Source organism: Dama dama, chromosome 21 (genome assembly GCF_033118175.1).
Source record: "Dama dama isolate Ldn47 chromosome 21, ASM3311817v1, whole genome shotgun sequence".
Taxonomy (NCBI): Eukaryota; Metazoa; Chordata; class Mammalia; order Artiodactyla; family Cervidae; genus Dama; species Dama dama.
In genome coordinates, this window is record NC_083701.1 from 71565004 (window position 1) to 71587436 (window position 22433).

The 22433-nt window shown below is 39.2% G+C and overlaps 1 long non-coding RNA gene across 1 annotated transcript in view; it reads left to right on the plus strand.

The window, feature by feature from the left end:
* Positions 1-4544: 4544 nt before the first annotated feature.
* Positions 4545-22433, plus strand: part of LOC133042834 (uncharacterized) — an 81914-nt gene continuing 64025 nt past the window's right edge. Inside the window, exons 1-2 of the long non-coding RNA XR_009689597.1 lie at positions 4545-4631; positions 13602-13740. This is a non-coding gene — a long non-coding RNA (uncharacterized LOC133042834). The remainder of the gene's footprint in view (positions 4632-13601; positions 13741-22433) is intronic.

The window sequence follows — 22433 nt, forward strand, 5'->3', positions numbered from 1 at the left end:
ACACTTAAGAGCAAGTGGAAAGAACTTTAAGGTTTGACTTTACTATAGAGACCTACTTCAAACATATAAAATGATTCACAAACCACAAAAGGGCAGTTATAATTGACAGAGGAATTTTATATTACAAGTGCCTATTTACTCTTGGGGATATCGGTTCTGTGATTGTTCTCTTCTCAAAGTCCTGCTTGGACCAGCGTGATCCATTCTCATCTACTCTGAAAAAAATGTTAAAAAATTCAACTGAAGTGAAATATAAATAACCTAGATGGCAGCCCACTCTAGCATTCTTGCCTGAAAAATCCCATGGACAGGGCTCCAAAGAGTCGGACACAGCTGAGCAACTACACAGAGTATAATCAGGATCCCCCAAAGTAAACAAAACTATCTAATTTGAGATGGAAGTGCATAAAATTACACTATATTTAAGCATATCTGTCTAACTCTCTGGGAAGGAAATACTTAACAGAATAGTATTTAAAAGTAAATTGAAAGAAATAATTAAGGCACGACCCCAGGTTGATCACTGGGTTGGGAAGATCCCCTGGAGGAGAGCATGGCAACCCACTCTGGTACTCTTTTTTTTTTTTCCCATTTATTTTTATTAGTTGGAGGCTAATTACTTTACAATATTGTAGTGGTTTTTGTCATACATTGACATGAATCAGCCGTGGATTTACATGTATTCCCCATCCCGATCCCCCCTCCCACCTCCCTCTCTACCCGATCCCTCTGGGTCTTCCTAGTGCACCATTATACAGAGTGAAGTAAGCCAGAAAGATAAAGACCATTAGAGTATGCTAACACTCTGGTATTCTTGCCTGGAGAATTCCATGGACAGAGGAGCCTGGTGGGCTATAGTCCGTAGGATCACAAAGAGTTGGACACGACTGCAGTGACTTCTCACACTTGTTAAATATTTTTTATTAATAATAAAAAACCATGCAAGCTGTATATAAAGTAATCCTTATTTCATGTATGAAATAAGTACAAATAGATCTAAGATTATTTTGGCCAGAAACCCACAAATGTATTTGAACTTTAGCACTTGGCAGATCTAGTTGGCTCTGTGAAAATAAAAAGGTACAATTTAGGAAGGAAAGACAACAAGCAGTTTCAGTGCTCTAAATAAGAGGTTATTTGTGTCTGGAAACTGAAAGTTGACTTAAGAATTCAGCTTATATACATAACATAGAAGTGCTCAGTCTCTCATTCGTGTCTGACTCTTTGCGACCCCATGGTTGCCCACCAGGCTCCCCTGTGCATCGGATTATCCCAGTGAGGACACTGGGTTGCCCTTTCCTCCTCCAGGGGATCATCCCGGCCCAGGGACCTAATCCACATCTCCTGCATGGGCAGGCAGATTCTTTACCACTGGACTACCTGTGAAGCCCTAACATAGAAATGATGTAGTTCAAATTACAGTCTCCAAGGAAAATCATTTTTATAAAACCATAGATTGTGAACTGAAAAGTTGTCCTGTGTTAGCCTCAGTTTTCTTTAGAAGAGAGGCTGAGTATGTTTTTGAAAAAAACAGATGTGTGCATGCTAGGTCACGTGTCCAACTCTTTGCCACCCTATGGACCACAGCCCATCAGGCTCCTCTGTCCCTGAGATTCTCCAGGCAAGAATGCTGGAGTGGGTTGCTGTTTCTTCCTCCAGGGGACCTTCTTGACCCAGATTTGACCCCATGTCTCTTGTGTCTCCTGTCTTGGTGAAAAAACAGATACTATTTCTCAGTCCTACCCTGAAAACTTCCTAATATTTATCCACCAATCTGAAGTACAAATCTTGAAAGGACTTGACAGAAACTTTATTTGCAAGGTTTCTGAATAATGTTAGAAAATAACATTTTCCACTCTAAGTTTTCAAAAAGCAAAGTTGCATTATATCCAAATACAACTGGCATTATACATGAAGCCTGTTAGCATTTGTTTTCCCTATTTTCTCTTGGACCATTGCACTTATTTGGCTTTCACTATTATAAAAAATATTTAACGGTAGTTAAGGGAAAACATATCAAGCCAACCTATTTTTAAGAACAGTAGTTGAGTCTCTATGTTATGCATTTATTCTCCTTCTGTTGCCTCTACTGGAATGTAAGAACAAATGTCACAGAGCTTCAGAGCAAAGGTAAACAAATCTTTGAATTACCCACAGAATTTGCCAAGTGTGGACCATCTGCTATCGGGGGATAGAATCACAGAATGTAGTCAAACAGAAATAGAATATTTAAAACAGGACATGAGCAGCAGGACTGGACTAGTAAAGTAGGAAGGGATAACACATTCTACTGAAATGCTCTTTCTCTCCCGGAGATGACTCCCTTCAGCTCACTACGTCCTTACAGGGTAGCCAGCGGCCTCACAAGGCACTTTGTGCTAAGTCGCTCAGTCGTGTCCTACTCTTTGCGACTCCATGGACTGTAGCCTGCCAGGCTCCTCCATCCATGGGATTGTCCAGGTAAAGACACTGGAGTGGGTTGCCATCTCCTCCTCCATCCCAACCCAGGGATGGAAGCCCGGTCTCCTGCATTGGCAGGTGGGCTCTTTCCCACCATGCACTTTGGTGAGCACAGTCTTCCATTGTAATCCAGTGAGGATACTCATTTGCAGCGCACTCCATCTAAACATACCTACCTTCATTCTGCTCTTTAAGTGGCCATTGGTGTCTTTAGAACTGTGCCTTATAATTTTCAAGGGGCCTGTTTATATTATGGCGGGAAGTTTTGAAAGCCCTATAGTCTCAGTTCAGAGAAGTGAAGTGAAAGTCACTCAGTGACTGAGTTTTTATGCCATGACCTTAGTTTTCTGAATGTTGAGCTTTAAGCCAGCTTTCTCACTCTCCTCTTTCGCTTTCATCAAGAGGCTCTTTAGTTCCTCTTCTGCTTACTGCTTACCCTGCCGAGCCCTTTCTTTTCTGAGGAAACCACAGTCAAGGCTCCCGCACGCCTTTTCTCCCACTTCCTCTGCCTCCTGGCTGACACTGGTGTTCCCCTGTGTCTGCCCCTCCTCTAGGGAACTTAACAAGCTATTCTTTCAATGGCAATCACCTTCTATTATTCCCCATACCTGAATAATAACCTACATTTAATTAATTAATTAATATATTTATTTTCATTTATCTTTATTAGTTGGAGGCTAATTACTTTTGGATGGGGAGGGAGGCGGGAGAGGGGATCAGGATGGGGAATACATGTAAATCCGTGGCTGATTCATGTCAATGTATGGCAAAAAACATAACCTACATTTTAAAACACAAGGCTGCTAGTTCTTTGCTGGGGAGATCAGAGGTGAATGGTCTTTAAATGAAAGCCGCTCAGTCGAGTCCGACTCTGCGACCCCATGGACTCCAGGCCAGAATACTGGAGTGGGTAGCCTTTCCCTTCTCCAGGGGATCTTCCCAACCCAGGGATTGAACCTAGGTCTCCCGCATTGCAGGCAGATTCTTTACCAGCTGAGCCACAAGGGAAACCCAAGAATACTGGAGGGGGTAGCCTTTCCCTTTTCCAGGGAATGTTCCCAACCCAGGGATGCAACCTGCGTCTCTTATGTCTCTTGCATTGGCAAGTGGGTCTTTGACCACTAGCACCACCTGGGAAGTCCTCCTGAGAACACTGCTCAATAAGATTTTCATAAACAAATCTCCATGTCAAGGTCTATGACCTAAAACAATTTTCCATGTAAATATATACACCATGAGGGCAGAGATTGTGTTTTTATCTTTTTAAAAATATATACTAGAACTAGATTTGCTGAATTCTTCCAACTGTGAAGAATGTAGTTTGAATCTCTATTCGCTATCTCCGATTCAGCTTACCCGAGTTCTCTGGTTTGGACTGACACAATCAAGCTGAGGCCGTTAACTCTCTGGGTCACCTTAGATTTCAGCGCCCTGACAGCCGTAATTCATTGATCGTGCTGCCACTCTCCCTCCGACGTGCAGTTGGCAGTATCCCCTGGGGCGTGCACGTGCTCTGGATTCTTTAGCAGAATCTGGTTTTAGTCCAGTTTCCTATTCTTCTGTCAAGGAAAGCGAATGTCTATTTTCATACTGTCATTAATGCAAGATTGAGGTAGTAACTACATTTCCACTACATCTAGGAGCTTTTCTAGGCATTCTAGAGTTTGCTCCTTCCCATGACCTTTCAGCTTCAATCCTCAAGTGTCATCTTCTGTATCACAGTCTGGGTTTCCCTTCTACTCAGCCAGCAGGTGACCAGGGGCAGGCTCAGGCTGGCTGGAGAGACAAGATTTGGCATGAAGCTAATGAACTGTTCTTGAGGGGCTCTTACCTGGTGCCTTCCAAGGCCCTAAGAAGAGTCTTTTTCTTTTTGAATTTCAAAATTGAAGGCTTCCCTGGGCTTCCCTTGTTGCTCAGTGATAAGGAATCTGCCTGTCAATATAACACAACCTCATTTTTCAGGTAATGAAACTGAAGTTGAAAGTGATCATGGCTTCATCAGGTCTGTAAGTCTTGTTTCAGCAGCTGACTATGGGGAAGTGAACAGTAAGTTGCCACAGTTCCCTAGAACAATGGAAAAACACCTAAATTCTTGACAGGGTCCTGAAGAAAAAGCTCCACAAAAGAACTTCAACTGCTTCATGATGTTGCTGAGACAGAAGAGCAGAGAGGTAGATCCCTTGGGAAAATTATTTAATTGATTTGCTACACTATCATTTGGGCTTCTTGGGTGATTCAGTGGTAAAGAATCCACCTGTTAATGCAGTAGATGCAGGTTCGATCCCTGAGTTGGGAAGATTCCCTGGAGGATGGCATGGTAACCAACTCCAATATTTTTGCCTGGGAAATCCCGTGGAGAGAAGAGCCTGATGGGCTATAGTTGATTGGGTCATGAAAGAGTCTGACACAACTTAGTGACTAAACAATACATTATAATTTACTTTTCTTTTCCTTATTATTGAATATTTTATAATTGGAAGAAGACATTTTAATGATTATATTTATGGTTTTCAGAATCATATCATTTGGTCAGGGTACACAGTCAGTAATGTACTGTTCCTATCAATATAAAAAGAATTTTTATTTGATTTTCATTCATTTTAAGAATTTCCTGATTACTACTTGTAGTCATCATGGCAACTCTCAATTGTTTAGTTTTTATGTAATGAGATTATAAAACCTTAATGCTTTCATAATTTCTCATGGTCCTCATGACAACCCTGTGGAATAATCAAAGAAAGGATTATTATAACATTTGGCTACCAAGGAAACAGGCCCATAGTAAGTAAGTTCTTTATCCACACAAGGAAGTGGCAAGACTGGGACTCAATATTATGACTTTAATTCAGTCACTCTTAAGATGCTGTGGTTTACTTACTGACTACTTTGCATTTCTGATTAAAAATCATGAGCACTACCCAAGAAAAGTTTTGTGGAGTTACAAAATACTCATTAATTCTATTCAGCCAGAGTGACTCAAAATAGGATACATGGCTCACAAAACTCAGTGAGAATACTCCGTACTATAGAGAGTGTAGATTATCAATAAATGTGAAAAGTGGTAAGGCAACTCTGCAAAGAAGATCCCACCTGTGAAACATTACATTAAATGAGGGGAGGAGTCTTCTTCATTTATGATAGGTTGAAAATGATCCCACAGTACAATTTCTTCATTTTATCTACTTCAGTACCATTGAAAAGAAGAAGAGTAAGCTCATTCTGGTTGTGAGTTAGAAGCTCTTTATTTTTACTTTACAATGTGCAGTCTTTAGGAAAGCTATCATTATTGATCATCTGGCACGTATATTTTACTATTTCCTGTTGTAATCCATACACTGACTTCGTAACAGGTTGTAATAGGGTCTTGTTATAAGGGAGATTAAAGTTTTAAATTTTTTAAAAATTGGAGATATCAAAGGAACATTTCATGCAAAGATAGGCACAATAAAAGACAGAAACAATAAAAACCTAGTAGAAGCAGAATAGATTAAAAAAATGATGGCAAGAATATATGGAAGAACTGCACAAGAAGTATCTTGATGACCTGGATAACCATGATGGTGTAGTCATTCACTTAGAGCCAGACATCCTGGAGTGTGAAGTCGAGTGGGTCTTAGGAAGCACTGCTGCCAATATAGCTAGTGGAGATGATGGAGTCCCAGCAGAACTATTTAAAATCCTAAAAGATGATGCTATTAAAGTGCTGCGCTCAATATGTGAGCAAATTCGGAAAACTTAGCAGTAGCCACAGGACTGGAAAAGGTCAGTCTTTGTCCCAATTTCCAAGAAGGGCAGGACCAAAGATTGTTCAAAATATCAGACAATTGCACTCACTTCCCATGCTACTAAGGTTATGCTCAAAATCCTTTAATTTAGGCTTCAGCAGTATGTGAACCAAGAACTTCCAGATGTATAAGCTGGATTTAGAAAAGGCAGAAAAACCACAGATCAAATTGTCAACATTCATTAGATCATGGAGAAAGCAGGGGAATTCCAGAAAAACATCTATGCTAAAGCCTTTGACTGTGTGGATCACAACAAATTGTGGTAAATTCTTAAAGAGGTGGGAGTACCAGACCACCTTATCTGTCTCCTGAGAAACCTGTATGCAGGTCAAGAAGCAACAGTTAGAACTGGACATGGAACAACAGACTGGTTCAAAATTGGGAAAGGAGTATGACAAGGCTGAATATTGTCACACTGATTGTCTAGCTTCTATACAAAGCACACCATGTAAAATGCCAGGCTGGATAAGTTACAAGCGGGAATCAAGAGTTCTAGGAGAAATATTAACAAACAGACATGCAGATGATGCCACTCTAATGGCAGAAAATGAAGAACTAAAGTGCTTCATGATGAGGGTGAAAGAGAAGAGTGAAAAAGTCAGCTGAAAATCCAGTATTAAAAAAACTAAGATCACGGCATCCAATCCCATTACTTCATGGCAAATAGAAGGGGAAAAGTGGAAACAGTGACAGCTCTTCTTTTCCTGGGCTCTAAAATCACTGCAGACGCTGACTGCAGCCGTGAAATTAAAAGACACTTGCTCCTTGGAAGGAAAGTTATGGCAAATCTAGACAGCGTATTAAAAACTAAAGACATCACTTTGCTGACCATGGTCCCTGTAGTCAAAGCTATGGTTTTTCCAGTAGTCATGTACAGATGTGAGAGTTGGACCATAAAGAAGGCAGAATACTGAACAACTGATGCATTTGAATTGTGGTGTTGGAGAAGACTCTTGAGAGTCCCTTGGACTGCAAGGAGATCAAACCACTCAATCCTAAAATAAATCAACCCTGAATACTCATTGGAAGGACTGATGTTAAAGCTGAAGCTCCAATACTTTGGCAACCTGATACGAAGAGCTGACTCATTGGAAAAAATCTTGATGCTGGAAAAGATTGAAGGCAGGAGGAGAAGGGGATGACAGAGGATGAGATGGTTGGATGGCATCACTGATTCAATGGACAAGAACTTGGGCAAACTCCAGTAGGTGGTGAGGGACAGGGAGGTCTGGTGTAATCTGTGCCTGCAAGCTAAGTTGCTTCAGTCATGTCTGACTCTTTTCAAACCTGTAGACGGTAGCTCGCCAGGCTCCTCTGTCTGTGGGATTCTCCAGGCAAGAATACTGGAGTGGGTTGCCATTCCCTCTTCCAGGGGATCTTCCTGACCCAGGGATCAGACCCATGTCTCTTTCATCTCCTGCATTGAAAGGCAGGTTCTTTACCCCCAGTATCACCTGGGAAACCCCCAAAATATAAATTCCTGAGGTCAGCTTCTTTATTCCTCAGTTGAACAAGAATTTGTCCTGTGTCACTTTCTCATGTGTGTGTTGGACCATAGCCCAACAGGCTCCTCTGTCCATGGGATTTTCCAGGCAAGAATACTGGAGTGGGTTGCCATGCAATCCTCCAGGGGGTCTTCCTGACCCAGGGATCAAACCCACATCTCTCATGTTTCCTGCATAGGCAGGTGGGTTCTTGACTGCTAGCACCACCTGGGAAGCCTGTCTCACCTGGATGGGAAGCCCATCCCATCTTCTCCAGGGGATCTTCCCGACCCAGGGGTCAAACCCAGGTCTCGTGTATTGTAGGCAGATTCTTTACCAGCTGAGCCACCAGGGAAGCCCTGCCACAGTCCACAGGGTGGCAGAGGGTCGGACACCACTCAGTAATTGAAAAGCAACAATGCTTTTTCCAGTGGTCATGTATGGATGTGAGAGTTGGACCATAAAGAAAACTGAGCACTGAAGAATTGATGCTTTTGAACTGTGATGTTGGAGAAGACTCTTGAGAGTCCCTTGAACTGCAAGGAGATCCAACCAGCCCATCCTAAAGGAAATCAGTCCTGAATATTCATTGGAAGGACTGTTACTGGAGCTGAAGCTCCAATACTTTGGCTATCTGATGCGAAGTGTTGAGTTATTGGAAAATATCCTGATGCTGGGAAAGATTGAGGGCAGGAGGAGAAGGGGTTGGCAGAGAGTGAAATGGTCCAATAGCACCACCAAATCAAGGATCACGATTTTGAGCAAATTCTGGGAGACATTGGAGGGCAGAGGAGCCTGGCATGCTACAGTCTGTGGGATGACAAAGAATTGGACACAGCAACGGAACAACAAAAATTTTTATATGCAGTTCTTTTTATCCTTGACTTTACAGTATCCAGTCCTACCACCATTTCCCCAAAGTTACTTGGGTCAGCTCCTTTCTTCCCCACTCCCTGTGTTGTTCATTTATAGCACATTTAAATTCATTTTTCACAGACTTCTTTCTGTCTTGGATTCCCCCTATATCTTGTTTTACTTGAAAAATTGCAGATAGTAAAATTTATCCTTTGTGGAATACAGCTCTACGGAGATTAACAAATGTATGGAGTCGTGTATCTAACATGATCGCTTTTTAAAGAGCAGTTTCATCATCCTCAAAACGCCCTTCAGTTGCACCTCTGTAGTTTACTTCTCCCTCCCACTCCCCAACCCCCTGCCAAGAACTGATTTTTCCATTTTATAACTCTGCCTTTTCAAGGATGTCAAACAAATCGAAGCATAAACTATGTGGCCTTTCACTTAGCAAAATGCATTTAAGATACATCCACGTTGTTTCTTGAATCATTAGTTTATTCTTTTTTAAATGCTGAGTATTATTTTATCACATGGATGGAGCAGTTTATTTATCCATTCCCTAATTTTAAAGGACATCGGAGTCGTTTCTGGTTCTTGACATTTATAAATAAAGCTGTTATGTATGCTCACATATAGGTTTTTGCATGAATATAAGTTGTCATTTCTCTAGGGTAAATATCTGTAGTTTTGTTGCTGGGCCAGATGGTAGGTGTATATCTAATTTTACAAGAAATTTCTGAACAGTTTTTCCAAAGTGGAAGCCAATGAGAGTGCCTGGGCCAGTTTTCATTGCCTCTAGCAACATGTGAAAGCACCGATTACTTCTCATTCCCTCTGTTACTTAGAATTGTCAGGCTTTTTTATTTGTTTGTTTTTCTTTATGCCATTCTAATAGGTATGTAGTCATCAAAAATTTTACCAAATTTTATATATATATATATATATATATATTTTTTTTTTTTTTTTTTTCTCCTCTGTGACTGTATTGGGATAAATTCCCCCCCAACACATACCTCTTCCTTCTGGTGGTGAAATAGGTTTAGAAAAACTTTCTGTGCTTTTTTTTGTTCATTTATGTCTAATTGGTGTAATCTGTAGCCTGTTGCAAGTTATCACATGTTAATACAATCATGTCCATAAAGAAAGGCAATATGAAGATTAAATGTGAAAAAGAATGTGAAATACTGTAAATTGTGAACAGTTACACAAGTCAGAGATTGTATTTCAATTGGTCGTTCAGTCTTAATATCTTTATGGACTGGGGCCATACAAGGAAATGTCAGCTTTCTGAGACCATAAGTTTAATGAGTCAACCAGGAGACCAAGGAGAGGGTCTTTAAATGTCTAGCATGTACGGTTTCAGAAACTCTTGTATCGGGATTTCCTGGAGCTTGAAAGACAATACACATACGGACAATGACTAGACTACATATAAAAATAGAACTCTGATCCACAATGTGTGGCCATCAGCCTAGAAAGCCAACCTCCTACTTAGAGTAACTAGTCCAGGAAGTCAGACTACTGCCTATAGTCAGACAGTCCAGGAAGCCAGACAGTAGCCCTTCTAAAAATTGGCTTCAGGTAACCAGGACTTGGTCAATAACTGACCTAATTTTGCCCCTGCTTCCAATTTAGGATCAACAGGAGAAAGTCAAAGCACCCAGCCAGTCACATAGGACGTCCCACGTCCGCTTACCCTGCCTGCAGTTTCCTTAGGCCAACAACCTCCAACCAGGCCACGTTTTAATTCTCAGGCTCTTGGAGCTGCTATTCCAAAAGCACTATAGACTGGGGAGATTAGACAATAAACATTATTTTTCACAGTGCTAGAGGCTGGGATCAAGGCTCTGGCAGATTCAGAGTGAAAGACCGCCTCTTGGTTCGCAGACAGACTCTTCGTGTCTTCATGCACTAGGAAGGGTGAGAAAGCTCCCTGGGGTCTCTCTCCTGAAGGCTTCACCCTCATGACCTACTTACCTCCCAAAGTCCCCACTTTTTAAAACCATCATATTCCTGGTTGGAATTTCAATATAGAAGTTTTGGGTGGGACACAAATACACAGTCAGTAACACCTGACGTCTTTCTCTGTTTCCCCCTCATTATAAGGCCTTTTATCCTCCACGCCTGCCTCTGTTACATGTGAGAGACAGGGCTGACTGCCTCGGTGTAGTAAGCTCTGAATGAACAGAGCATGCCTTTCCTCCTTTGCTATTTCTCATTTCTCCAGAGCATTTATGTTTGCTGGTGCTTTTTAAAACTTTGTATTCCTAGGCCCTCATCCAGACCAACTGAATCCGATTTAATGGAGGGCAGGCCTAGATGTCTATTTTAAAGCTCCACAGGGCAATTCTGCACTTGAATTTTGAGAACTACTACAACTGGTGGTGCTCCACAGAACTTCCAAATGCTGTCATTTAATATTCTCATAAACATTTGGCTCAAGACGTCAATGTGGTGATCAGATTTGTGGTTGTCATAAAACTAGGAAAGTTAGTTAATGTAGTAGATGTTAGAATTAAAATGAATTTTAACTTAAAAATTTTGAAATATGACTTAAGAAACTTAAGAAAAGAAGGTCTAATAGGAACTCATATGACTCTATGTTAAAGTTCAATTTTATGTATGTATACTCATGTCCATATGTATAATGTAGAAATTGGACAAAGATTGATTCATGATAGAGCTTTAAAATGTAGTGTAACGAACAGGTTTATAACCACAAAGCCTATTAAGAGAGTTAATACTTTCGTTGTATCTGCGCTTGTTCACTTATCCAGAACTTTATACTTGGTTTGGTCTTCATGTTTTAAGAAAAAAACAGTGTTTAAGGATTAGTACTCAAAATAGATCAAACAATTGAGACTGTTTAGTCATCCTTTGACAAATGGATATGCTATGCTATACACAATCCAGACTTTAGTATTTATATCACTTGTCCATCCTTCTGTAATATTTCTGTAAATTTTTCTAAAGATACTTTGCTTAAAGTCTGTTCTTAAGAAAGTTTAAAAAGAATTGTGTAAAATCATGCAATTCTACAGGCAGGATGTGAATACAGAAAAAATTAAAGTGCATTTTTAATGTGAAAATATTCAGGGTTTTATCAGATTGACAGCAGGAGATCTGAGTTGTGCATCTGTTATAGTTCTGCACTCTTCTCTCAGCAGCCAAATGATTCTTACTATAGATATTGTGGATTTTCAAACTCTCTGCTTCTCTGAGGTTAAAAAATACACGCAAACGGAGACCAAAAGAAAGCAGGAGTTGCAATACTCATATCAGATAAAATAGACTTTAAAATAAAGGCTGTGAAAAGAGACAAAGAAGGACACTACATAATGATCAAAGGATCAATCCAAGAAGAAGATATAACAATTATAAATATATATGCACCCAGCATAGGAGCACCGCAATATGTAAGGCAAATGCTAATGAGTTGAAAGGGGAAATTAACAATGACACAATAATAGTGGGAGACTTTAATACCCCACTCACAACTATGGATAGATCAACTAAACAGAAAATTAACAAGGAAACACAAACTTTAAATGACACAATGGACCAGCTAGACCTAATTGATATCTATAGGACATTTCACCCCAAAACAATCAATTTCACCTTTTTCTCAAGTGCACATGGAACCTTCTCCAGAATAGATCACATCCTGGGCCATAAATCTAGCCTTGGTAAATTCAAACAAATTGAAATCATTCCAGTCATCTTTTCTGACCACAATGCAGTAAGACTAGATCTCAATTTCAGGAAAAAACTATTAAAAATTCAAACATATGGAGGCTAAATAACACACTTCTGAATAAAAAATATGCAGTTTTGCTGTTTGATTTTCATTTTATTTCACTCATTCACTTGCTTATTTTTTGGTTCATGCTTCTGTTAGATAAATAGCACATTCAGTTGTGTGTGCTACACTATTATTAACAAGTTATAGTCTTCTTCACTAAAGGAGATCTAACCTAACAAGGAAGGCAAGACTTTCAACCACATGACTGACATGTGATGAGGAGGCAGTGAGGTTTGCACAAACATAATATCCTTGGTATTCCTTAGTCTAAACTTGCACTGTTCAATAGAGTACCCTAGCCACATTTGGCTATTGAGCCCTTGAAATATGTGTGGTTTAGATTAAGATGAGCTGCAAGCACCAGACTCTGAGCACTTAAAAAAAGAAGTATCATCAACAATTTTATTTACACATTGAAATGACAATATTTTGATGTACCTGATTAAATAGCTATTATAAAGTTATTTTCTCCTGTTTCTTTTTACTTCTTAAACTCTGAATCCTAAAATAAATTTAAATCACAAATTTAATTGTCTTAATATGCCATTCTTAGTGCCTCATCTTTTAACAACATTAATATTTACAAGCCCAGGCTCTGGTATTAGATAGATTCATGTTTGCATTCCAGTTCTTCTGTTTATTAGGGCAGCTGAGAGACTTGAATGAGAAGATGATAATAGCAGTAAAAATAAAGATCATTAGTACTTAAAGTGACATTTAATAAGTGCTCAACTTAAGCTTTAGCTACATTAATTCATTGAGTTCTCACAAAGATCCTTTAGGTAGTGAGTATTATTATCTCCTTCTTAAACAAGAGAAAACTGACTCAAACAAATTATGTTAAAATATATTAAAGTTCTTAGAACAGGTGCTGATGATTATTTTTATTATTAATAGTTTTGCTATATTCCTACTGGTTGGGGTGAGGAGGATGTTGAGAACAGTGGTTAAGGCGGTGTCACCTGGTGCAGTGGGCAATGAGGCGTTACCTCAGTTTATGGGCTGCAAGGTATGTGGATAGAGTGGGTAGGATTAAGAATTTGCTGTAGGAGATTCATACTTCACAAATGCTACAACAGTGGTTTTCAACTGGGGTGATTTTACTTGGTATATCTGACGATGTCTTGAAACATTTTTGTTGTCAAAACTGAAGAGGGACGGCTGGCACCTTGTCGGTATTGGCCAAGGATGTTGCTAAACTTCCTGTGTTTACAGGACAGGCTCCTACGAGACAGAATGATGTGGTCTCAAATGCCAGTAGTGTTGAGATGGAGAAACCGTGTGCTACAGGGATGAAAAAAAGAAAAAGCAACAGGAGGAATGGAAAGCAGGAAAGAATGAAGAAAGGGAGGAGGTAAGAGAGGAAGGGAAGGATGGAGGGAGGGACAAATTAACCTACATTTGTGTTCAGTCCTCTCATGTTTTTCTGGGAAAGATGACAGCAAAGCAGTATTATATTTCACAGAAATGCAATGTTAAACAATCTACCTGTCAATGCAGGACATGTGGGTTCGGGAAGATCTCTTAGAGAAGAAAATGGCAACCCATTCCAGTATTCTTGCTTGGGAAATCTCATGGACAGAGGAGCCTGGCGGGCTACAGTCCATGGGGATGCAAAGAGTTGGACATGAATTAGCAACTAAACCACAATATTACCATAGTAAATATTTAAATAAAGATTTGTCATTTCTGTGTAATTCTTAGCAAAAGTAGAATTGAGGCAATTAAACAAGGTCCATGTCTAATGACTTTTCTAGCTCTGTGTACTGATCATGCTGGGCCATTTAACTTGTTCCTGGTCAATTTAGTAATCAGTTCTTCTGATCTTGTGATCTGTTTTTTTTTTTTTTAAATATGTGCCTTTAAAAAGTAAGCAGCGCCTTGTCAACCAACCGTCTGTTACCCTCAATACATCATGCTGTTTTTCTGAGTATAATTGTGAAGATTTCTTCAATGCAGAATTTATGATCATTCTTTGGTATGGATGAGATTTGAGACTAAATTCTGGACTAGAAAGAGCATGGTATAGGGGTTTGGTTGTGAATCATTAATTTCTTCCCATTTAGTGAGTCTTGTATGTTAACTTCAAATGATGACAATTTATTGGGACTGGAGGATTATCCCCCTCTGAGCACAAATGCATGAAAGCAGAGATAGTCCTGACATGATTTCTCAATAGAAATAAAAAATAAGGCTGTTTTGGCTGTGAGAGAGTGCTTAAGAACTTTGTAAAATGTTGAAATGTAAACCCCAAGGAAAATTCATTGTTTATAATGGTTATGATTACATACTCTGTAATCCTTTTAGCAATAAAACTCTCAGTGGTAATTTATGAATGTCATTTCAAGGAGAATAGGTCATGATATTGTTTTTTCTTTATATGTACCACTTTAGTTGAAAATTAGGGATCAATCATATTAAAACACATGAATTTTTTATTGGCTTTTTTTCAGGTGTCACAGATTTCATTCCTATAAATGTGTAGCTCAGTTGTTGTTATTCTGTCACTAAACCTTGTCTGACTGTGTAGCTCAGTACTAATATGAGATTAATAAATAGAAACTTCCATCCTAGTTTACTAGTATGTTTTCCTAGTGTCAAACACTGGTGTTTAAATTATTTAAAGGCGAGTCATGAGTTGAAAAGAAACCGATCTGAGATGGCAGATTTTTTGTGAAACACTTTGCAGTGGCACCATAAAAGGAACTTACTAAGTAAGCAAATATATTATGAGTCATTTATACTTTGAATAACAAGCAATCCTTACAAAAATTTGATCTGTACCCATTGATAAAGTAAGAGCTTAAAAACATTGTTAAATTGAAACCACAGGTTGCAGAGAAACTTGTAAGGATGATTAATTTATTTAAAAAAACCTCTGAAGATACATATGTGTAAGTACACATATAGGTGTGCAAAAGTATTGATTAGTAGAACAGAAGGCTGAGCACAAGTCATGGAGAGGGAGAGAACTTGTGGTTGTAGTTGTTGAGTGCAAAGGACCTCTGGATTTACTACTGAGCACATCTTCTTTCATTTGAATTTTTATATTAGAATAAAACATGTATTATTAACATTAAGTAATGAAAAATAATGATATCAGTATTAATGAAACATCTTTATATTTTCTTGTTTTCATAATTTACCATGTCTGTTTTTACTTTAGAGGGCAGACACATACACATGAACACAAACACACAAAACTCTTTTGTCTATCTACAAATTAAGGCTCTCTTGGAAATCTGCAGTTGATTGTTGGAAACTTGAGTGCAAAGCTGTTTGAGAGTGCATTCTTCAGTCAAACTGGTGTGGAAGGAGTGTCTGCTTGGGTAGGAGACTGTATTTAATAAGAGCAACTTTTTTTCATGAATACTAAGTTTGCTAGAATGGATTTTAAAAGCTGAGAAGCTGACACAACTGCAATCAATTATTAAGGAAAAACGAGACTTAGAATGTTGCAGTCTTATGATTCTCCCTGTCTTTTATTTAGTCCTGTATGGCCTAACTTCACTCACCTCAGAGGAACTTGGGACTAGGAACTTGGACTTGGGTTCAGGTACTCTTGCATCCCTGGAGGGCTTGTTTGTTGATTCCTGAAGTAGTAGCATTTTTCTTTTGAATCTGAGAAATGAAAGACCACAAAAAGTACTCAGTAATGAGACAAAGTATCTTCAGATGACTTTCAATTTATTTAAAAGAGAGTACTATATTCTTGATAAGTAGACGAGTTAATGTTCTAACTTGGCTATTTTTATTTATGTCTGTCATAAATGTATGGCTTTTAAGTTTATACCTAAAATACTTGGTAGCAGCGCATGAAATTCTCTGAATCAATGCGTTTTCTCTCCTTACTTCTCTATCTGGTGTTAAACAGTGGCAAAGTCCTGTTAGGCTCTGTGCGACCTCTTGGACTGCAGTATACCAGGCTTTCCTGGCCTCCAATATCTCCTGGATTTTGCTAAATTCATGTCCACTGAGTGAGTGCTAATATCTATCTTATCTTCTGCCTCTCCCTTTTGCCTTCAATCTTTCCCAGCATCAGGGTCTTTTCCAATGAGTCAGCTCTTCGTATCAGGTAGCCAAAGTATTGGAGCTTCAGCATCAGTCCTTCCAATGAATATTGAGGGTTTATTTGCTTTAGGATTGACTGGTTTGATCTCCATGCTGTCCAAGAGACTCTACAGAGTTTGCTCCTGCATCACAACTTGAAAGCATCAATTCACTGGTGCTCAGCTTTCTTTATTGACCCAACTGTCACATCCATACATGACTACTGGAAAAACCATAGTTTTGACTATACAGGCTTTTGTGGGCAAAGTGATGTCTCTGCTTTTTAATATGCTGTCTAGGTTGGTCATAGCTTTTCTTCCAAGGAGCAAGTGTCTTTTAATTTCATGGCTGCAGTCACCATCTGCAGTGATTTTGGAGCCCCCCAAAATAAAGTCTGTCACTGTTTCCACTGTTTCCCTATCTATTTGCCATGAAGTGATGGGACTAGATGCCATGATCATGGTTTTTTTGAATGTTGAGTTTCAAGCCATCTTTTTCACTCTCCTCTTTCACCCTCATCAAGAGGCTCTTGAGTTCCTCTTCACTTTTTGCCATTAATGAGCACATCTGAGGTTGTTTTGTTATTTCTCCTGGAAATCTTGATTCCAGCTTGTGATTCATCCAGCCCAGTATTTTGCCTGATGTTCTCTGCATAAATTTAAATAAGGAGGGTAACATCATACAGCCTTATCTTACTCCTTTCCCAATTCTGAACCAGTTCATTGTTCCATGTCTGGTTCTAACTGTTGCTTCTTGACCAGCAAATAGGTTTCTCAGGAGACAGGTATGGTAGTCTGGTAGTCCTGTATCTTTAAGAATTTCCCACAGTTGGCTGTGATCCATCCACACAGTCAAAGGATTTAGCATTGTTAATGAAGCAGTAGATATTTTTATGGAATTCCCTTGAATTTTCTATGATCCAATGGATCATGGCAATTTGATTTCTGATTCCTCTGCCTTTTCAAAATCCATGTTGTACATCTGGCAGTTCTTGATTCACATTCTGCTGAGACCTAGTTTGAAAGATTTTGAGCATAACCTTGAAGTCTGTGAAGTAAGCACAACTGTTTGATAGTTTGAACAATTTTTGGCATTGATCTTCTTTGGGATTGGAGTGAAAACTGACCTTTTCCAGTCCTGTGGCCACTGGTGAGTTCTCCCAGTTTGCTGACATATTGAGTGCAGAACTTGAGTAGCATCATCTTTTAGGATTTGAACTAGCTCAGCTGGAATTCCACCACCTCCATGAACTGTTTGTAGCAATGCTTCCTAAGGCCCGCTTAACTTCACACTCCAGGGTGTCTGACTCTAGGTGAGTGACCATGCCATAGTGGTTATCTGGATCATTAAGACTTTTTTGAAAAGTCTGTGTATTCTTGCTACTTCTTAATCTCTTCTGCATCTGTTAGGTCCTTACCATTTCTGTCCTTTATCGTGTTCATCTTTGCATGAAATATTTCCTTGATACCCTTAATTTTCTTAAAGAGATCTGTAGTCATTCTCTTTCTATTGTTTTCCTCTACTTCTTTGCATTGTTCATCGAAGAAGAACGTCTTATCTCTCCTTGCTATTCTCTGGAACTCTTCATTGAGTTGGGCTTATCGTTCCCCTTCTCCCTTGTTTTTTCACTTCTCTTCTTTCCTCAGCTACTTGTAAAACTTCTTCAGACAACCACCTTGCCTTCTTGAATTTCTTTTTCTTTGGGATGGTTTTGGTCACTGCCTTCTGTACAATGTTACAAACTTCCATCTATAGTTCTTCAGGTACTGTGTCTATCAGATCTAATCCCTTGAGTCTTTTTGTTACTGCCACTGTATAATCACAGGGGATTTGAATTAGGTCATACCTAAATAGCCTAGTGGTTTTCCCTACTCTTTTCAGTTTAAGCCTGAATTTTCCAGTAAGGAGCTCATGTTATGAGCCACAGTCAGCTCGTCCTGTTTTTGCTGACTGTATAGAGCTTCTTCACCTGAAAAGAATATAATCATTCTGATTTCAGTATTGATCATTTGGTGATATCCATATATAAAGTCATCACTTGTGTTGTTGGAAATGGGTGTTTGCTATGACCAGCACGCTCCCTTGACAAAACTCTGTTATCCTTTCCCCTGCTTCATTTTGTAGTTGAAGGCAAAATGTCTGTTATCCCAGGTATCTATTGACTTCCTACTTTTGCATTCCAATCTTTCATGATGAAAATAACTTATGTTTTTGGTGTTAATTCTAGAAAGTCTTATAGGTCTTCATAGAACCCAGTCAACTTCTTTGTCATTTATTGTTTGGCCATAGACTTGGATTACTGTGATATGAATGGTTTGCCTTGGACGTGAACTGAGATCATTCTGTCACTTTTGAGGTTGCACCCAAATACTACATTTCAGACTCTTCTTCATTTTTTTTTACTGTGAGGGCTACTCCACTTCTTCTAAGGGATTCTTGACTACAGTAATAGATATAATGGTCATTTGGATTAAATTTGCTTATTCCTGTCCATTTTAGATCACTGATTCCTAAGATGTCAGTGTTCAGTGTTGCCATCTCCTGCTTGACCACATTGAGTTTACCTGATTCATGGACCTAACGTTACAGGTTTCTAAGCAATATTGTTCTTTACAGCATCAAACTTTAATTTCACCACCAGACACATCCACAACTGAGCCTTGTTCCTCTTTGGCCTGGTCATTTAATTCTTTCTGGAGCTGTGTCTCATGGATCACAGTCTTGTTGCGGTAAAGGGGCTTGTGTAGTTCAATGAAGTTATGAGCCAGCCATGTGGGGCCACCCAAGATGAACAGGTCATAGTGAAGAGCTCTGGAAAACTGTGGTCCACTGGAGAAGGATGTGGTGACTCACTCAAGTATTCTTGCCATGATAACCCCATGAACCCCGTGAAAAGGTGCTCTACCAGGGAAGAGCAGAGGGTGATTACTAATAATAGTTCTCTATCCATACAGAGTAGGAAAGAGCCCCACCTTTGCTTCCTAAGTCCTCTGTGCTATGTAGAGAAGTGATGCTCATGAAGCATAAAATGGGAGAGAAGTTAAACTCATATTTCTGCTTTAGGCTTATATGACCATGGGCATACTACCTAATCTTTCTGAGTCTCAATTTCCTCATCTTTAAGGTAGGATGGCTAACCCCATTGTTTACCTCACATGGTACATGAGATCTGTGTAGACATATTTAAGGAGGAGTTCCTCTTGTATATCTCTATGTCCCTATCTCTATCAACAGATAATTCTGCAATTATCCCTTTTGAGTTGTTTCTCCCACTGAATTTTTGGAAATTATTTACTTATCTGTTTTTGGCTGTGCTGGATCTTCATTCCTTGTTGGGCTTTTCTCTAGTTATGGCAAGTGGGAATTACTCTGCAGTTGCAGTAAGCATGGGCTTAGTTGCTCCGCTTCATGTGAGGTCTTCCCAGACACAGGGATTGGACCTGTGTCTCCTGCATGGCCAGTTGGATCTCTGCCACTGAGTCACCAAGGGAGTCCTCGCTCACTGAATTTTAGACACTTGAAGGGCTATGTCTTATTTAGCATCTTTATGTAGTTAGCCTGACACATAGTAGCTATTTAATAAATGTTTCCTGAAAGATTGCTGATTACTGAAATGTAACTTATGGAGGGGAGTGACCAGCATTTGGCACTAAATATGATAGCAACTCAGCACTGGCCAAAAGACTGGAAAAAGTTAGTTTTCATTCCAGTCCCAAAGAAAGGCAATGCCAAAGAATGCTCAAACTACTGCACAATTGCACTCAGCTTACACATAAGCAAAGTAATGCTCAAAATTCTCCAAGCCAGTCTTCAACAGTACATGAACTGTGAACTTCCAGATGTTCAAGCTGGATTTAGAAAAGGCAGAGAAACCAGAGATCAAATTGCCAACATCTGTTGGATCATCGAAAAAGCAAGAGAATTCCAGGAAAACATCTATTTCTGCTTTATTGACTATGCTAAAGCCTTTGACTGTGTGGATCACAGCAAACTGAGAAAAATTCTTAAAGAGATGGGAATACCAGACCACCTGACCTGCCTCCTGAGAAATCGGTATGCAGGTCAGGAAGCAATAGTTAGAACTGGGCAGGGAACAACAGACTGGTTCCAAATTGGGAAAGGAGTATGTCAAGGCTGTATATTGTCACCCTGCTTGTTTAACTTATATGCAGAGTACATCATGTGAAATGCCGGGCTGGATGAAACACAAGCTGGGATCAAGATTGCCAAGAGAAATATGAATAGCTTCAGATACCCACATGACACCACCCTTATGGCAGAAAGTGAAGAACTAAAGAGCTTCTTGATGAAAGTGAAAGAGGAGAGTGAAAAAGTTGGCTTAAAACTCAACATTCAGAAAACTAAGATCATGGCATCTGGTCCCATCACTTCATGGCAAATAGTTTGGGTAGCAATGGAAACAGTGAGAGACTTTATTTTGGGGGGCTCTAAATCACTGCAGATGGTGACTGCAACCATCAAATTAAAAAACGCTTGCCCCTTGGAAGGAAAGCTATAACAAACCTAGACAACATATTAAAAAGCAGAGACATTACTTTGCCAACAAAGTCTGTCTAGTCAAAGCTATGGTTTTTCTAGTAGTCAAGTATGGATGTGAGAGCTGGACTACAAAGAAAGTGAGTGATGAAGAACTGATGCTTTTTCTTGAGAGTCCCTTGGACTGCAAGAAGATCAAACCGGTCAATCCTAAAGGAAATCAGTCCTAAATATCCACTGGAACGACTGATGCTAAAACTGAAACTCCAATACTTTGTCCACCTGATATGAAGAACTGACTCCTTAGAAAAGACCCTGATGTTGGGAAATATTGAAGGCAGGAGGAGAAGGGGACAACAGAGGATGAGATGGTTGGATGGCACCACCGACTCAATGGACATGAGTTTGGGTAAACTCCAGAGTTGGTGATGGACAGGGAAAAAAGGTGTGCTGCAGTCCATGGGGTTGCAAAGAGTCAGATACCATCGAGCGACTAAACTGAAATGAATGACAAAAAACAATATAATTGTTATGTCCCTGAAATAAGAGACTAATCATACTATTCTGTTTTCCCACTCAAATAGCTTAGTAGTTTGTTGGGTGTATGGTTAAGTATTTGATGATTGATTAACTCGTCACCACCACCACCCGTTCCCATATAACTATTAATATTCATGAAATGAGTATATTTATTATATATATTTCAGCCTTTGTAACATGTGTTGTGAGAGGACTGAACAGAAATATTCAGCTTGGCTTCAGGTTTCTTTAGTATTTTTTGGTAGGCTGATTGCTTTGATGACTAACATGCTGTAACTATGCTGTTACGCATTAAATATTGTAGAAACGTACATCTGCACTGGATTTACCTTTTCCCTTTGTTTCTCAAGTGCTGAGTTCTGCTAAAAATTTTGGATTGAAATCAAATCTGGGAAGCTTTGGCAATGTTGCTAAAATATAGCAACAGTTGCTAAACAAATATAGAGGGCTGATTGATTTCCAAAGCAATTGGTTGTATCATTACTTGTCTTGGTTGTATGCAAATTGTTTTTTCTTCACGATTTGAAAGAACTATTTTATTTTTAATATGTATTTTGAAATTGATATCTCAGTTGGCACCAAGATTAATTCATATGAAAATTTCTATGCAAAATCTTTCTGAAATCCAAGTAGGTGCTTATTAATGTTCAGATACTTTAATTGTATTCACTAAATACAACATTTAACTAAAACACACTTCTTTTGCCTGACTGGCTCCTCTGTAAGAACAAAGCTGGATTTTCTATTGCTCTATCTAATTGAAATTGATGTAACCATAATTATATTTTTAAATCGTATGTTAAAGTATTCTTCCAGACTCATAGTGATGTCTTTGGTTGCATTTTAAAATTTAGTTTGTAGACTAGTATTTAATTTCAAGTGAGTGTTATTCCTGGGATGAAATTATAATTACCCGTTTATTAGAGTCCCCTGGTGGTCTAGTGGTTAGGATTCTGGATG